Below are 20,448 nucleotides of genomic sequence, written 5' to 3' on the forward strand. Positions count from 1 at the left end.
TTTTTTAACAAAAAATATATACCACTGATTTACAGTCTCTTCTATTATTTCATTTACTCTGCCTACCATTAGTGCAACATGCTGGTGACTAGTTGAAAATACTATCCAATTAGCCTCACTGATTAATTCATATATCTCTTGAATGGAATTCACTGCATGAACTATAAGTAGTTTCTCTATTTTTATTTTTTTATCCAATTCTACAATAGCTACCCTTCTAGCTTCTAATCTTCTGTACAAATCATTTGGTATATCAACAACCACTTCCCTCAAAAATTTCTTGTAAACATCAAGATGTAAAATAACACTATTTTCTTTACTTTCTTTTTCATCATCTAATAGTGTATTATACAACTTGTTGATGTTAGTGAATTTCCCATCTTCAGTTATCTCATCCAGAAGTTTGTCCAAAGGTGGAATAACCTGTCTTTCTTTTCTTTTCTTTGGTGTTAATTTATTAGCTAGAGGCCTAACTACCTATTTCTTTTGTCTTGTCCTTCTTGCTATAGGGGCAGGTGCCAGTGAAGGTTTTCTTTTCCTGACTATCCTTTTAAATTCTGTTGGTATTTCACTGTCAGAGGAAGTAGCAATCGGTGAAAGATGTGCTTCTGGTTGTATTCCTTCCGATTCACTATCCTTAATACCAATTTTGTTTAATACATCTTCTTTTATTGCTTTTTCCTGCCTTGAACCTCTCCTAACTATCTGCTCAGTTTTCTTAACTCTTTTCTAACATTGAATGCTACTTTCAATTGTTTTAGCATTGCCAAATACTTTTTCTGTTGATTCCTTAGGGGCTTCTAAGAGGGATTTTGCATAAGTTTCAACTATGTTGTCATCTGCCTCATATCCCATCTCTGTAACCCAGACAGTCCTAGGGATAACTACCTCCATCCAAATTTCATCTTTCTTGATCGCAAAGCATATCTCCTTTTGATACTTATCAACAATTGCTTGAGATAGCCTTATTCTTTTATTCATCTTTTCTTTCAAGGTTTGAAAATGTTTGTTTATATTTTTCTCTCTATCATCTCCCATTTTGTTCAATATATCAAGTAGTTGTTTTCCTACCAATACCGAGAACTTGCTTGGTAATGTACAACATTAAACACACAAACAAGTTGCCAAATCTGAAAGTTCCTTTCTTATCACCTTTAATTTTCTTCAAGTTGTCTATCAGTTCATCTTTTAGCCACTCACATACATCAATCATAACATTGTTATTCACCATGTCATATGCACTTTTAATACATAAGCTAGAGACTGAGTTTAGTCTGTTTGCATGTGTATCCTTATAACCAAGAATCATACTGATAAATCTAACATTGATGTCCTTCACATCATTGACTCTCAGGGATCTTTTATCAAAAGTTGTGCCGGTTAGGGTCATTACTATGTCATTTGGAATATTTTTAGTTTTATCAGGCCTGCTACCAGTGGAAGGTAAGCTTGTCATTGCTCTAACTGCTTCTTTGGTAATCTTATGGATGGACTCCAACCAAAATAACTCTCCATGAACTCTGCTCAAGACTATCCTTATCACATCCTTGGGAAAATCAGGGATACTAAGAATGTCCACAAAGCCTAGGGTTTCCACTATCTTGTGTTCTGGTTTAACATTTCCTTGTTCATCACAAATAATAGTCCTATACATGTTCATTATTTCTTCAGCTCCTAGTTCCTCAATATGACAATGTATATACATTCTAGGATCTTCTGCATAAACTAATCCCTTAGGTATTTTTTAGAATGCTCCTTGGGTATCATGTTTCTTTGCAATTTTGAGAATAAGTTTGAACAGGGGTCTAGGGTGCTTAATAACTTCAATCACAGTAGGGTTTGCAATGAATTCAAGTGTGAAAGAAGAAGCTATAGTTATAAATACCTTAATCTACTTTTAGGATGATTTGCTTGGATGATTTGCTTCAATTTTCGCTATGGATGCCTTTGCTCAAGAATTTTGCACTCTCAAGAGATTTAAATGCTCAGTGAATGAAAAAGAGCCAAAACATTTTCTTTATAATGTTATTTATTTCAACTACCACATTTAATGCCAACCGGTTAAGTTAAAACTTAACTCATCTACTGAAAAAGAAGTAATTCAACTTCTCACCATCAACTAAGGGGTAAACTAGTATGTTTTTCAATTTGTTGCTATACCCCTAGAGGATTATTTCTTAGTTAGATGAAGAATCTCCTACTGGTGGAGTGATACTCTATTCTACCGATGAAGGAATAGCTTCACTAACATTCATGTCAGACTTTTTAATCCATTGTTTTGAAAATTCTTGCTTTACCTCTTCAACCTTCTCTTTACCTTTCAAACTGGGTCCTTTGTTATTTGTCGATGATGTCTTACTTCTACAAAATTTTGCAATATGTCCAATCTTGTTACAAGCATAACAAGTCACATTGTTTTTCTAGATAGCTTTCCCATATCCTATGCCGATATGTGTTCTGCATTGATTAGATAAGTGTCCAAATCTTCCACAAATATAACATCTTACATTCATTCTGCAATTTTCTAAATTATGACCAACTTTATTACATCTGGAGCATTGACCGATGGTTGCATTATTATTATGATACTTTCTATATCTACACTGATTTTCTCTATGATCGTACTTGTTACAGTTAAAGCATTTGTTGGCATTACATTAAGTTTGTTTGTATGATGATATTGAGAAGGTTGTTGGAGATTGTTGATATAATTGATAAAGGATGATTATTGTCTTAATAATATTGTTTTTCCATTGATGTCAAGCAATTGATTTTCTGGTTCAATATGATGTTGCCATATCTTAAAACGTATGTTTTGATGAGTATAAAGATGTCGGTAAGTGGCATAGTAAGAATGTGAAAATGAAGGAGAGTAATAAGTTATTCAATGGGCAACTATTATCGAGTTAGATAGTGATGAGATTATGTTATTTTGATTGTTTTGATATCCTATATATGTGTATTCGAAGACTGAATTTGGAGAAAAGATTTCATGCATCAGAATGAGTAAAGGTTTGATACTATTCTATTTTACCGAGCAAGGAGCTAGTTGGTAAACACCAAGGTTATCAGTGTTGATTAAAGTAGAAAGAATTTCTACCGAGTAAAGTTCATTATTTATCGAGTATCAACCGAGTAGTAACAAAATAGATTGGATGAATAAATACATAATTAAATGAAGGATGAGAATGAGCTGGAGATTTATAGGAGATTGGAGTATCATGCAAGAAGTTTGTTAAGGATCAATGGCAATGAAAATTTAAGAGTTGGATCTACATTGCAGATTGAACGATCATAATCGAGCACAAGTACCAAAGAAGGTATAGAAATTCCAAGGCAAGCTAAAACATTTTTCAGTTTGAGGGATTCAATGAACCTAGTCAAGTTTGAAGATTTGATGGCTAAGATTAATCATGGGAAATGTGATTAAGGAGATTAAGCGGTTTGGAATTGCTTATAAATAAGGAAAAGTTGATGAACAAAGTATGTAGGAAAATAGAAGAATAGTGATACTATAGAGGTGATTACTGAGTATGAAAGATTGGAGATCTGATTGAAAAATAGATTGAGAAGCCTAGCAAGGAGGAAGATAAGTCTTATGACAAGATTATTTTGAGCACATAGAGTCTACTTTAACATTTCAGATGTGAAGTTGCAGATATATTTTATTACTATTATTTATTTTGTAAGTGATAGGAAATCTCTTAACCGAGTGGACCTAATAGTCTTATTTGTAAATCCTCTAGCAAGGTAACATTTTGAATGAGTGTTTGAAATCCTTTCACAAGGTCACAAGGTCACAAGGTCACTTCTAACAAAGTGCAAGATTCTGATAGATCTGAGGGAAATCCCTTGACCGGGTCACATCTAGCAATGTGTTTATGTAATCTTTAACAGGATTGGCTTTTAACCGAGCATACTCTAGAAGAGTATATTTTCTTAGTGGGTCCAAAATCCCATAGTGGTTTTTCCCTATTTGGGTTTCCATGTTAAATCTGGTGTTAAATGTGTTTTGTTGTTTCAAGTTTATGAGTTTATGAGTTTGAATTATTTTAAGTCATAGTTGCATATCAAGTAAGTTCTACTGAGGTTGAATCTAGATAGATCATTGTATTATGAGTTTATTTGATTCACCCCCCCCCTCTCAACTAACTAACAATTGGTATCAGAGCTTGAACTCTGAAAGAAAAGTTTAAAGGAACTTGAGGCAAGATCTGAAGATGTATAAAAGGGATGCACCAAAGTTGAACAAGTCAAGTTTCTCCACATGGCAGAAAAGGATGAAGCTGCACTTATCAGGAATTGGAGAACATGTAACATATTATCTAGAGAATGATTACACTGCACGTAGCACCTACTCAATGATAATGGAAGAGATAAAGGCAAAGAAAGAACATATTCAAGCAATAATTGAAATAACATCAGCATTGACCAACTCAGAGTTTAATGATCTAGAAGGTTGTAATGATGCCAAAGCTATGTGGAATAAGCTTATATATGTGTATGGGGGTGACGAACATGTTCAAAGAGAAAAAGTAGATAGTCTAAGAGGACAACTTGAATCCATGAGAATGAATGAAGGTGAGAACATAATCCAATACAGTACAAGGTTAAAGGAAACTGTCAATCAGATCAAAGGAGCAGGAAGAACTATTGAAGAAAAGGATGTAACAAGTAAGTTTCTAAGAACACTTCTACCTACTTATGCCATTCGAGTCTCTACAATTAAAGAATTAAGGTTTGTACCAAACATGCCAGTCTCTTTGGATACTACTATTGGTAAGCTACATGCTTTTGAGTTGAGTAATTTTGATAACAATGGGTCTTCAGTAAACAAAGTTGAATCTGCAGTCAGTTCTTTTCATCTTGATGAATCGAATGATTACAATGATAGAATGTATAAGTATGCTGAAGGAAATCATAGTGGAGCAAGTGAGAGATTTCGCAAAAACATGGAAGAAGTACATAAACTATATGAGGAAATCAGAAAGAAAGAAGAGTTTGAAGCATTATTGGCTAGAAGGTTACTGAGAGGCAAAGGTAAGTATAAAGGAAAGTTACCTTTGAAATGTTTTAACTGTGATAAAATTGGACATATGGCTTCAAACTATCTTGACAAAGAATCTAGTGAAAAGAGAGAATACCGAGATGACAAAAATAAAAACTACAAATATAGAGGGCATCAAGACTTCAAAATGAGAGATAGAAAGACATGCCTAGTAGCTAATGAGGAATCCAATGATGATAAATCTGATGGGACTGAGATAGAGGAAGTTGTATATGTGGCTATCAAAGATGGATCAGATGAAGAAAGGTATAAAGAAAAATCCTTAATATCACACATAAATAATAATGATTCTTGGATCATAGATAGTGGATGCTCACATCACATGATAGGTAATAAACACAAGTTTGTTAAATTACAAGATTATGATGGAGGTTATGTAAGATTTGGTAATGATGCACCATGTCTTGTGAAAGGTAAAGGATCTATCACACTTCTTGACAATGCTAAATGTGATGATGTATATTGGGTTGAAGGTTTTAAATACAATTTGTTGAGTGTAGCACAACTAAACAATACAAGATATCGAATAGAATTTTAGAAAGGAATTGTCAAAGTTCATGACAAACATGGAAAGTTGGCTACTATCGGGACTCAAACAAGAGGTAATACATTTCATCTTGACTCAACTCGGAACAATTGTCTATATGCAAAAATAGAAGACACCTGGTTATGGAATAAAAGGTTTTGTCATGTAAATTTTGATAACCTGATCAAAATAAGTGAGAAACATCAAGTAAGAGGTCTACCGAGCTTGGAAAAACCTGAGAATGTAATATGTCAAGGATTGCAGATGGGTAAGATGACAAAAACAAGATTTATAAGTAAGTCTTACACTTCTAAAGGAATTTTAGATCTTGTACACACTGATCTTTGTGGTCCTATGAAAGTTCAAAGTTATTATGGTGATAAATACTTCATATTATTTGTGGATGATTACTCAAGGATGATGTCAATTATGTTTTTAAAAGAGAAATCAGAAGCCTTTCAAATATTCAAATGGTATAAGGAAAGAGTTGAAAATGAAACAGAAAGATAGTTGAAATGTCTAAGATTTGATAGAGGAGGAGAGTTGATTTCAGATGAATTTAACTTATTTTGCAATGATCATATTATAAAGAGACAAGTGTCTGCACTGAGAAAACCACAACAAAATAGGATAGCTGAAAGAAGAAATAGATCAATTTTAGATTGTGCCAGAACCTTGATGATAGAAAAGAGAGTACCTCAAATATTTTGGAGAGAAGCAATAAGCACTGCAGTTTACACCCTGAACCGAGTACAACTGAAGAAAGGAACTATGAAGACACCATATGAAATTTGGTATGACAAGAAACCAAATGTAAGTTATTTTAAAATATTTGGAAGTAGATGTTATGTTCACAAAGATGACAGAAATGGATAATTTGATCAGAAAAGTGAGGAAGGAACATTTCTTGGTTATTCCTCTAGGAGTAAAGAATTTAAATGTCTGATCAAATCATCTAACAAAATAGTGGAAAGTGCAAATGTGAAAATTGATGAATTTGCAGAAAGGAATGATGAAGGGAACTCCAAAGAACTAGAAGATTATGAAGAGTTTGTATATGTACAACTGAGAAAGCTGATGAAGAAAATACTCAGTTACTAAGTGATGAAGAAGATCATATAGAGCCTACCAAACCTATATTAGCAAGATATGTCAGAAGAAATCATGAATCAAGTCAGATTATAGGAGATAAGGATGCTCCAGTGATGACAAGGAACAAAATGAGAGAGAACACATGTTTGATATCCAAGTTTGAATTGAGGATAGTAATAGAGGCATTAAGCAATTAAGATTGGGTGAATGCTATGACATAAGAGATTGAACAAAACAAGAAAAATGAAACATGGACACTAGTCCCAAGACCAAAAGAGAAAAATGTAATCGGTACAAAGTGGATTTTCAGAAATAAGCTAAATGAAAAAGGTGAGGTCATTTGGAATAAAGCAAGACTAGTTTGCAAAGGTTATGATCAAGAAGAAGGAATAGACTATGGTGAGACTTTTGTACCTATGGCAAGACTTGAAGGAGTGAGAACATTGTTGGCATATGTTGCTTACAAAAATTTCAAGGTATATCAAATGGATGTTAAATCTGCATTTTTGAATGGTGTAATAGAAGAAGTCTATATTGAACAACTTGAAGGATTTATTGAAGAGAAGAATACAAATTAGGTATGTAAGTTGAACAAAGCTTTATATGGCCTAAAGCAAGCACCCAGAGCATGGTATGAAAGGTTTCACTCTTACTTAATCAAGATTGGATTTATGAGGACTAGTGAAAACAATAACATGTATATGAACAATGATGAGGATAATGGAATATTGATTTTAGCCATATTTGTTGATGATATTATTTTTTGTGGTAATGATTCTTTATGCAAGAACTTCGAAAATGAAATGTGCAAAGAATTTGAGATGTCATTAATCAGTGAAATGAAGTATTTTATAGGTTTACAGATAATACAAATGAAAAATGGGATTTTCATTACTCAATCCAAGTATATAAAGGAAATCTTGAAGAAATTTGGAATGGAAGATTCTAAACCTGTAAGTACTCCTATGACTACTAATTGTAAACTATCAAAGAATGATGAATCTACATCTATTGATGAGACACTTTACCGATCTATGATTGGAAAGTTGCAATATCTAGTTCACAGCAGGCCTGATATAGCACATGCAGTAGGTATAGCTGCAAGATTTTCTGCAAATCCCAAAGAAACCCATATGACAGCAATCAAGAGAATTTTTAGATACTTGAGAGGCACTGAAGATTATGGTTTACTATATAAAAAGAGGAATGATTTTGACTTAAAAGTCTATATTGATGCTGATTGGAGCTGAATATGTTGCTACATCATTGAATTGTACCAATATAGCATGGATCAAACAACTATTGGAAGGTATGAATGAGACAGTTACCAAGCCAATAACTATATTTTGTGATAATACAAGTGCTATTAACATTTCAAAGAATCTAGTAATGCACTCTAAGACAAAGCATATCTCTATAAAGTATCATTATCTAAGAGAAGTTCAAGAAAAGAAAGTTGTGCTGGAGTATGTTAGCACAAAGGAACAAATAGTAGACATCTTCACAAAGCCACTACCAAGGGATACTTTTGAGTATCTTAGAAGTAAGTTAGGGGTCCTAACCCTATCTACTACTCACTGACAGAGTTCGGTGAAAGCATCAATTCTATGACTCTATAGAATACTATTTGTGAGTTGATGCTGGTTTACACACTTTAGAAGGTCATCTAAAGTTGTGCAAGAAACAATGAATGAAGACAAGATGCCCTGACCGAGACTAAGATGATACATTTGTATATGTTTTAAAGAAAGGATATTACTTCAAAGAGGAAGTAATCATGAATTAGTTTTACTTTTGGCGTTGTTGTCAAAGGGGGAGAAGACTAATGACAGTAGGAGAAGATCACAGGAGAAGTTTACAACTCAAGGTTAATAGGAGAAGAAAAATAGTAGTCTGAATCAATTGGAATAAAGACTAATGATAGGGGGAGAAGATCACAGGAGAAGTTTACAGCTCAAGGTTAATAGGAGAAGAAAAACAACAATCCGAGTCAATTGGAATAAATCAAGTTGGTATTTCCATCAATACCAAAGGGGGAGATTGTTGGAATTACATTAAGTTTGTTGGTATGATGATATTGAGAAGGTTGTTGGAGATTGTTGATATAATTGATAAAGGATGATTACTATCTTAATAATATTATTTTGTCATTGATGTCAAGCAATTGATTTTCTAATTCAGTATGATGTTGCCATATCTTAAAAAGTATGTTTTGATGAGTATAAAGATGTCGGTAAGTGACATAGTAAGAATGTGAAAATGAAGGGGAGTAATAAGTTATTCAATGGGCAACTATTACCGAGTTAGACAGTGATGAGATTATGTTATTTTGATTGTTTTGATATCCTATATATGTGTATTCAAAGATTGAATAAGAAGGAGAAAAGATTTCATGCATTAGAATGAGTAAAGGTTTGATATTGTTCTATTTTACCGAGCAAGGAGCTAGTCAGTAAACACCAAGGTTATCAGTGTCGATTAAAGTAGAAAGAATGTCTACCGAGTAAAGTTTAGTATTTACCGAGTATCAACCGAGTAGTAACAGAATACATTGGATGAATAAATACATTATTAAATGAAGGATGCCAATGAGCTGGAGATTTATAAGAGATTGGAATGTCATGCAAGAAGTTTGTTAAGGATCAACGACAATGAAAATTCAAGAGTTGGATCCATAGCATAGATTGAATAGTCATAACCAAGCACAAGTACCAAGGAAGGTATACAAATTTCAAGGCAAGATAAAACATTTTTCAATTCAAAGGATTCAATGAACCTAGTCAAGTTTGAAGGTCTGATGGCTAAGATTAATCATGGGAAATGTGATTAAGGAGATTAAGCGGTTTGGAATTGCTTATAAATAAGGAAAAGTTGATGAACAAAGTATGCGAGCAAATAGAAGAACAGTGATACTGCAGAGGTGATTACCGAGTACAGAAGATTGGAGAAGCCCAATAAGGAGGAAGATAAGTCTTATGACAAGATTATTTTGAGCACATAGAGTCTACTTTAACATTTCAGATGTGAAGTTGTAGATATACTTTATTATTGTTATTTATTTTGTAAGTGATAGGAAATCTCTTGACCAAGTGGACCTAACAGTCTTATTTGTAAATCCTCTAGCAAGGTAACATTCTGAATGAGTGTTTGAAATCCTTTGACAAGGTCACTTCTAACAAAGTGCAAGATTTTGATAGATCTAAGGGAAATCCCTTGATCGGGTCACATCTAGCAATGTGTTTATGTAATCTTTAATAGGATTGGCTTTTAACTAAGCATACTCTAGAAGAGTATATTTTCTTAGTGGGTTCGAAATCCCATAGTGGTTTTTCCCTATTTAGGTTTCCATGTTAAATCTGGTGTTAAATGTGTTTTGTTGTTTCCAGTTTATCAGTTTATGAGTTTGAATGATTTATAGTCATAGTTGCATATCAAGTATGTTCTATCGAGGTTGAATCTGGATAGATCATTGTATTATGAGTTTATCTAATTCACCCCCCCCCTCATCTAACTAACAACATTTTCCATTGAATTTATAAGCATTAGGTTGTCTTACCGGTTTGGTGTGATCATGTTTGTTTGAAATATTGGAGCTCTCACCAACTTCAAAGCCAAGGCCATTTCTATCTCCATTAGGTTTCTGATTCTTCAACATATCATCAAGTTCTTCTGAGCTTTTCTTGAATTTCTCCTTGTGTTGATTTGTAGTAGCCAATTCATTTTCCAAGAAATCTTTTTGTGTCATGAGTTCAGTTTTATCATGTTCCAAGTGTACTAGATCTATCTTTAGCATATCATTCTCATGACTAAGTCTTATATTTTTATTTACAACATCATTTATTCTTCTAGCCAAATCATCTTCATTCTTCTTTCTATCTTCAATGTCTTTGCAAAATCTCATGCTCATATCTTGCATCTCATTCTTCATTGTACTGTTTTCTTGTCTCAGTTTGTTCACTAGGTCATTAAGAGTTTCTTTCTCATCATCATCACTCTACATATTCTCAGAAAGTTCTCTTCTTTTATTCCTAGCAATACTAAGATTTTTCTGAAGTCCTTGAATGATTTTCTATGGAGCCTTTAGATCATCTTCAAGTTTCATATTCCTCAATTTTTGGCATCATAATCTGCAAGAGATGTTTCTAGTTGCTTTCTTAGATTATCCATCTGTACTGGTGTCAGAATCTTCCTCAAGCTATTAGGCTTTTGAAAATAGAGGACCAGACTCTGATGCCAATTGTTAGGATCCTCAAAGATACTAAGAGGGGGGGGGTGAATTAGTATCTATCCGGTTAATTGATTTTCTTAACTTATTAAATGAAAAACATTCCAAAATTGTGTATCAGTAAACCAAAATTAATGTAGTAAATAAGAACAAAAACCACAACATGAAAGACACACCATAACACAATACTTTTAATGAGGAAACCCGATGTGGGAAAAATGTCAGTGGGATTTGTGACCCACAATATTTGCTTACTGGCCAATAAGAGAATATTACTATTACAATAGGGGTCTCCACATGCAGGAAGGCCAACTGCCTAAAGCTCACTGCTTAAATACAAAAAGGGAAGTCTCACTAACTTACAAAAGTGGATTATGAAAATACAATGTCATGTACTACTACAAAAGGGCATCTGCTATGCCAGATCCAATACCGGTTTAAGCTCTGCAACTTCCAAAACCTTATTCCAAAACTCTGCCTTAATGTTCGCACATAATATCCATCATATATCCTATGTACAAATGTTCTCTAAGATCTCATACTTATATATGATCCTTATTACAATATGTCTTGTTATCTTTCAAAAAGATATTACAATTAATTATATTTTGCAATAAATAAAATCTTGTCAGCTAGGGTGTCGGTAATCAATCTTTTCGGTGCTGATGAATGTATACCGAAGGAGTCTACCAGTGTTGGTGCCTAGTGGTATCATATTATTTTAAGGTTGCCATCAATGACAATACCTTCAATAACCTACAATTTCTCATTGGAGTGTGCATTTGCCAACATCCTCCTCTCTTAGTTGTTGAATTGATTAATCAAATAACTAAAGATAGAATTTTAAACAATATCCAACATTACTATGTACATATGGATGATAAGGAACAAATGGAGATTGAGAAAGAAGTTTTGTTATACTTATATATATATATATATATGAGAAATCATTAATTGAGATCAAAAAATAAATACTGGGAGATTTGTACAATAAGCTAGATGCTAGGAGATTGTTTGTAGTTGAAGAGGATAAATATATAAAGATGCGGGAGTTATTGACTGTTTGTGGTACTATAACTGATGAGGAGATGCAACAGTGTCTGGAATATGTAAATAAAATAATTTCCTAGAGCAGACATCGACATGTGAGTCTCATGGTAGGTAGAGTAAATGAAATAGTTAAGGAGACCCACGAGGCATGGGTAAAATTCTTTGTAGATAAACCTGATTTCTTTACTCCATCGATATTCCCTCCTAAGTCTAGTATTCAAGACCTCTCAGTTGATGGTAAGGGGAAACATATGTAAGGTTTGGATTCAATGATTTTGGAATAGAAACCAATAGAGGATATTCCTCTGGCAATATCACCTATACATAATATAGAAAAGCTGGTAGATAAAATTGAAGTTGTACATGATAAGAAGGATATGCCAGCACATAACATTCTAGATGTAGAGGTTATTGATGTGGATACAAACAATAAACAAGTTGAGGATATTGAACCTACAACAACAAGTGTACACATAGAAGAGTCTAAGGTTGAGTAGGTTACTGCACCAAGTGGCGAAACCACTAGTGCCAGTTAGTAGGTTGGAGAGTCTCCTCATTCATTGTTGGCATTTGGCTCATCCGGTCAAGTTGATTTTGGATAGAGGAATATTGATCAACTAAGAAGTTTTGAATTAATGTTTGTTGTAGCTCAGAAGTTAAGGAAGGAAGGATCAAAAGGCAAGCAAGTCATTGAGCAGGCCATTCCGATTCTGTAGCAACTACTTTCAGGATACACTAGTCTAGTAGCTAGCCCCTCTGGTAAGATTAAGAGTTTGACTGAACACATTACAAAAGAGTTTCAAACTCTTCAACAGATATCAAACTGATAGTTAATAGAAAGGTACAATGCAACTAGGAAGGTCACTTGTGACAATATGGTCACATTAGACAAGGTCAAGATGACAGAGGAACTAACAAAGATTGATGGGTCTCTTAATTAGTGTAGTTGTATATATAGGTCTTGTACTAACACTGGTAAACTTATAGCTTACCTAGAGGTAAAAATAAAAGTGGCAAAGGCCCAGTTGGAACATCTAGCTAACAATTTTGATGGTCAAATTTTGGTTACAGAATTAGAGATATTAACCTTGGAGAAAGATATGGCCAGATTAATCTGGCAAGCTAGAGAGTTGAGAGGATTGGCTAGTCCCTGGTTGAACACTTTGTTACTTCATAAGGGGGAAAGTATAGAATTTATGAATAAACACACACCGACAAACCTAACAAAAGAATAACTACATGCATACATACTTAATGGGTTTTAATCTATTTTGGGAACATTGAAAACTAGTTGGGATACCTATTTAGGATTTTTTATGGGTGCTTACCTAGAAATATTCAAGTACATCTAGATCTGGTAAACATATTTTAATTTCATTCTTTCATTCATTTGCCCTGGCCTTTGTCATTAATATCAATGGGGGAGAGGTTGTTGTGAAAAATGTTAAGGGATATAAGAAGTAATGTATAGCTCGGGGGGAGCAAGGTTAGTTTTGGTCATCAGTTTTAGGAAAATGAGATAGCACTTCAGTGATCCATTTTTTACATGAGTGTTGTCATCAATGCCAAAGGGAGAGATTGTTGGCAATTGACACTCATCCAGTTTAGTTGTGTTGTCATTGATGGCAAGACACATCATTTTGGGTTGGAAACTTAACCATTACTCACTAGTATTCATGATTCAGCAACCGACATTTAGGGAAGTCGATGAACTAGGAACCGATATATGAGGCCAACATAGGAGATTGATCTAACAGTTTTACACGGCAACAATCAGCGGCATCGGTCACGAAGTTTAATGTATTTTTTTTGGTCTAGGCCGACATGTAAATAAATTGTAATATCTTTGTAAGCTGACATAAAGCATTTATGTTTTTGATTGGGAAGGGTATTTAACTTAGTCTAGTTAGGTTATTTTGGATACACACAGATAGATTTGATTTATAGTGATATGATATTGTGCGAGCGATGTTGGTCGACTGAATGCAAAAATAATATTATGTAGTCAGTCTTGATTATTGGTTTAGAGGTTTGGTATTCCAAGTAAGTTACCGGTAAGAGAGGACACAGTGAAAAATGATATAGACAATGCTTGAACTGAAACTCATTCAGCATTGTAGATGTATTCTCCAAGTTTAGAATTTTGTTTGCAACTCCATATTTGTTGTTTATAGTCAGTGAGGCTCCTTTTATGATGAGTAGTGCACTCTAGGTTGTTAGCCTTCCTGCATGTGCAGGCCCCTATTGTAATATTCATTTATTTGGCCAGTCAATAGATATTATGGGTCACCAATCCCATCATGCTTTTTCCTCTTTGAGGTTTTCCACTTATAAATATCTGTGTTATGGTGTATGCTTTTGTGGTTGCTTCATTTCTACTTACCATTATATTCTTGTATGGTTACTAGTTACTGAAATACTTTGTTAATAAGGTTAAAATTGATCTCACCAGTAGACCCCTGATTCACCCCCCCTCTTGGTGTTCTTGGATTCCAACAACGTCTACAATAAAGATAGTACATAAAAGAGACAAGGCACAATGAAAGAGAAAATGACTTCAAAACAATCATTGGATAAGAATAACAGTGGTCTTCAAAGATTTGATTTCAAGACAACCTTTTGCAATGACAGAGGTTACAAATATCTCAAGACAAAAATGCTTGGAAGAAACTACTATAATGGAGATAGGTCTATGATAAAGCAAAGAAATTCATCACCATGACAAAAGAGAATAGTCATAATAAAACAATGCTTAAGTCAAAGACAAAAAATAGTTTTAAGGAATGGTCATAGCCCTCTAAAGAAATGGCAGTGTTTTGAGTGCATTGTGAAAGAGGAAAATGACAGAGAAGGCTTGCAACAAATAACTCAAAAGGATCATTTAACATCCTCAAGAGAAGTCATCAATGTGAGAAAAGATAGTCAATACAAAGATAGCAGAGACTTTGTTGATTTAGACATAGTCGTTGTAGTCATTGAGGATACAAGTTTTAAGATACAATGATATGCACAGGTTTGAAAACTCTTCTAGAACACAGTGATCAAACAAAGAAGAGAGAAACCTATGAATGGATGTTCATGATACCAAACTCCAATGGGCTACACATTCACAATGAAAATAAAGGAAACCTATGATGAGCAATAAAGAAATCTTGATGAAAAGTGAAAACATAGTCCAAGACTTCAAGGCCATACAAGATCAAAATATGCATCTAGGGCTTCAACTCTTTGGCTTTCTTGAAATCCATCTGAGTGCATGGCCTCCTTTTCTAGGAAGACTTCTAATACAGTACTATGAATGCGCTTCATTGTCTTTTCATTCATTGTTTCTATATATCTAATCCACTGCCCTTGTTCTTGTTAAGGACTTCTTTTATAACTATGTGTATCTTTTATTTACCATATCACTACCCATATATATCAAAATATGCTAATTATTCACTGTTATTTAGTGGACTCTTTTATCTTTGTCTTTATATGAGATAATGCACATGCATGCAATAGACCATTATATTACACTTGGGTATGAAAGTAATTGTAAGCAATTCTTCCATGTTAAGGTCTGCAATATTGTTGTTACTGGGTCCTTAGACAATATCAAAAGCAATCATCTACTTTATGTGACAAATCTGTATGGCTTCTATGACAGAGCTTACTCTTTCTTTTGACTTGCTCTATGTACTTACTATGTATACACATTGATTTCTTTAGACCCCTTGTGTTGTTCATGGCCTTTAAAGCCTTAACCTTTCTACACAAGCTTCTAGTTCTTGTGATTTATGGCTTTGATAGAGTCACCAATATATTGATTATATTGAAGAATCTACAAACAAACACTTCCTTTGATATCTTTATAGTTCTTTTAACAATCTCCTTGGACTATATTTGACAATTATTTTGTAGTCTTGAAGCCTTCTTTGATCTCTTTTCCTGACTCTATGAATCTATGACTTCTATGGCTTTCTCATTTGACTACTCTAAAGAATCCATGGTTGTCATATCTTCTAAAACTCACATGCTCATTTTCCTTGAGGATTTTGGACTATTATGAGCCTTGTATTGTGATCTGATGATGGGCTTCTTATAGTATTTATAAGGATATTATTCCAGGTCTAAGATTTCTTTGGATGCACCTTGTTCTAGATGAAACCTTTCAAAGATACTACTAGTCATAGGTCTTTGTGAAATGATCCAAATATGCTACTAATGCATGCTATTCATGATTATTACAAAAAATTCTTGGATATTCTATACTGTGGACCCTTTATATCTTATCAAAATCTAGAGTTATCCTCTATAGCTTTTACTATGAAGGCTTACTCACTACTAGTGGGTTTATCTTGACTGAGATTCTATCTCTATAGCCATGATGGCCTCATGGGATGACTGTAAAATCATGCTTGAAGGTTGCCTTGGCTGAAAATAGAAATGGCCTTGTATGATTGTGTTATGTGCTACTACAAAACCTCAAAGATTTTATTATTTTGATAGTAGACATGATATTCCAAAATGTGAAAGATAGTCACAGGCTTTTCAATGCAGCAAAGACAAATCAAGAAAGAAAAAATATAGTGATTTTTTTTCTATAGAAAGGATCAGTAATAGTTGAGAATCATGATAGCCTATAATGCTTAAGAGAAATGGAATGATAGAAAAAATACTTTAGCACAATCAATGACAAAGCCTAGGAACTCCATAGGGGGCATGAATGAGATGAACAAAGGATGGCTTAAGCTTTGGAAACCTCTCAAAATATTAAAAGCAACAATCACTTGGTTAGTTTTTATAAAGTAGCTATAGTCACACTATATGAATAGTGTGTTGAAACTACTTCAAATAGCTATGACAAATAAGACCAATCAAGGACTATATCCAGCAATTTCAAAACCTATTCTTGTAAATAGAGATATTTATAGAGGACTTTATGATTTGTGGTGGGATCTACATTAAATAACAACCATTGAAGGAATTTCTTGTGAAAACATAGAGCCACAACCATAAAGATAGAAATAATAATACATCACAGTGCATGTGTTGATGACAATTCATAAAAATTCTAATAAAATATCAATCATTTCATGGTATTCCAAGTAACAAATGGTGATAGAGAAACACCTATCTCAGAGAATCACCCTCAACAATGATGCAATCCTTATTTGTAATAGGATTATATCATATGAGATGAGAACACCCTATGGTCTGAGACAATAATCACAAGAAAGTTGCAGCCCTCAAAAAGTGTAGTCATTACTATAATAGTAGCAACCAATAAAGAAAAGTTGCAGTCATAATACTATATAAATGGGTAATGGAGACTAGATCCTACAAAAATGCTATGATTCTTGTGTGAAACCTAATGCCTTGGCAAAGGAATACACCATGAGAGGGTTTTTGTGAAGCAAGGCCCAAACACCATAAAAGATTATGACAAAGAAAGAATGAATAGTACTTTTGAGGCAATGATTTATGCAAGTATCCACACATGTCAAGAAAAGAAGTGTTTTATTCCAAAAAGAGCAGCCCAACACATTTAGGATAGTCAAGCCTAATTATTGACAATATTGGCAGATGTTGGTGACTATCAAAGAAAGATGAAAAGCTACTTGAAATAATTTTTATCTATGTTGTTAATGTTTGACAAGGGAAACTAACTGTTACCTATTTTTACCTTAAAGACAAAAATATCTTTGATAAAAAGTCCTGTCCTAGTCCTACCCTTGTTCAAAATTTTTGATGAGTTTTAAATGTTAAAGGGGAGTTTAAAATTAAATGAAAAGCTTCTGATTCATTTTGAATAAATTTGTAACCAATTAGTTTTTTCATCTTGTTTAGTCAAAGCCTCCTTTCACATAATTAAGGTTGTATTTTTCTTTTGGAGGGAATTTGATAATGAAATGGAAAGAGGCTAAATCTCCACACCATTTTAGGGTTTCTCTATGTGTGCATGGAGTTCTATTTTAGTTCTTATCCTTTCATTGTTAATATTGGATTCTTCAATGCAAGTAGGATACATGTAATCTCATCTACACCTGTTACACTGTCTAAGGAGACATATGGAGACAATTTTCAGAAGGCATGCAGGGGTGCATATGTGGAAAGAATAATGAGAAAATATCAAGATGCAGTTCAGTGATAGGTGAGTGTAGTTTCAGTCAATTTCTTCTACATTGAAGTCTTCTAGAAGGTAGGTTTTGTTATACCTATTTCTCATAAAGTTCAAACTGGTATGATATGGGAGAATGCAATGCTCATTTGCATTTAAATGTTGAGATAGCTGATAGATTGGATATTTTTTGTTATCTTTTCCTCCATGAAAGTTTTTTGAAAAGCCCAACCATTAATAAAAAACCATGGTCATTCCTAAATCTGAGGTAAGACTCCAACAAACAATACATATTCAATGTTCCAAGATAGTGCAAAGAATACAAAAGGGTCTTGTGATAATGAGGTAGCTAATATGGAATTTAGGGAAAGTTATAGAGATAATAGTCAAAGATGTAGTATAAAATAATGACATAAAGACCTTAGATCTCTTTATAGAGGTGTCACTGTCATAAAGATAGAGAATGTGATAGACAATGATAGACTTGCTAAACCCTTTTAGGTATGAGCGGACCTAGTCCTAGGTCAAAAACAAGTAGAAGGGTATGAAAAGGTCAGCACCTATCAACAACCTACATAAGGTTAAATATTAACAGAGTTAATTTTGTATGCGGAAGACAAATTGGACCTAAGAGTGTAATAAAAGAAGTTTAGAATTCTCACTACCAAAGAAGCTTCATTACATCAGACATTAATAGATTCCTCAATCTGTAAAATTTTAATTTTGATTGTTGTAATTCTCTCAAGAATCTTTGGGGTGATTACAAACCTAACAAAACTGTTATAGTTTATAATTGAAGTCCTTGTCAAGAAATTGATCGAATTGGTTGCATCATAAGCTGTGGTTTGCATGAATTATTCAAATGGATAGATCCATGCTAATTATAATCTCTTCACCAAAGCTACAGAATTAAATTAACATCCTTCTTTTCCTTACTACAATCATAGTTAAGAATTGGTCTTTAAAAACTACAGTAAGGCTTGCATACCTTTGAAGCATGCCCTTGGTTAACCATGATTTTGCAATAGAAATGGCTTCAGTAGTCTAGATGCCAATTTCTCAATCACCCCACCACTTGATATAAGTAGTTTACACCTTGCAAAATCAGCTCCAAAATCATGCACCACAAAAATGCTCTAAATACAAACACATTATACAACACAACTAATTCAAGACAAATATACTAAAATGATTAATTGTGCAAATCTCAATATTTTAACTATGTAACCCCAATTTCATATTAGATCTCCACATGAATATGGATTCATAAACTTACAAACCAAATGGGGCTCTTATTCAAGTGACCACTATTACCACCTATCTCCTCATCTCAACACATGACTAGAATCTTTATGCAAAAGATGTATCATGGAACTCGTGGAAGGCTCGAAACCACAAGATCTTAGGGCTATATTTGATTTTTTTTAAGAAAAACAACAAAAATGCTAAATAGTAGAAAATTTATGGTATACTTGTCTCCCATGGTGTCATGCATAATTAGAATTGAGCTCGGTTTATGGTAGTTGCCATTGGAATTTCTACAAGTGATTTTAGGCTATAGATTTAGGCAAGACAAAAAAGATACATTGATAGGTGGATTTTATCCTTCTATGTATAAAGTCAAATAATTATTAATAAAAGAGGTGTTTAGAGGTACTATGGTTTCCAGCTCTAAGTGAGCTTGATTTTTGATTCCCACTCAAGTCTAGAATATTCACAATTTCTTTTTATAGAGACAAAGGATTTTATATTTCAATGCAAAAGATTAGATCTATGACTTTGTCCTAGAGGAAACTCACTGAGTATTTTCAAGGCAAAGCAGCAATAAGTGTTGCTATCAATCTAGTCCACTTAGCACTACAACTACTTTTTATCTTTTGATTTCCCCATCTTTTCTCTACATAGTCAAGAGCTAATTCTACCATATGTTTAGATCTCCTCGTTGTAATTAATCTTTAAGCACAACCTAAATAGGCATCCTTTGCAAGGTGCCCACCATCACCATCCCTCTCCTAGTGCTAGCAAATTCACAATTTGATATGAAAATCAGCTAATATTTCTCCACAACTGTTGAATATTTTTTGTCTATTTGCTCAGGAGGCAAATGAATTGGACATAGATATTCTAGCTTTGAAGCTTTCCTCAATGAAAAACCATGTGCATTTATTACTTCAATCATTAATAATATTGAACTTCACCTCAAACAATCCTTTGAATAGCCATTGAATTTGACCTACATAACTTTTCGTATATAGCTTATAGGCAGCATAAAATATTTTGTCTGAAACATTATTTCCTTGTAAATATTAAATGCTACATACTCCATTTAACATTATAGAAGAAAGCACACAAATACCAAATATTTTTTAGAGTGAAAAACTTGT

Source organism: Cryptomeria japonica, chromosome 1 (assembly GCF_030272615.1).
Source record: "Cryptomeria japonica chromosome 1, Sugi_1.0, whole genome shotgun sequence".
Taxonomy (NCBI): Eukaryota; Viridiplantae; Streptophyta; class Pinopsida; order Cupressales; family Cupressaceae; genus Cryptomeria; species Cryptomeria japonica.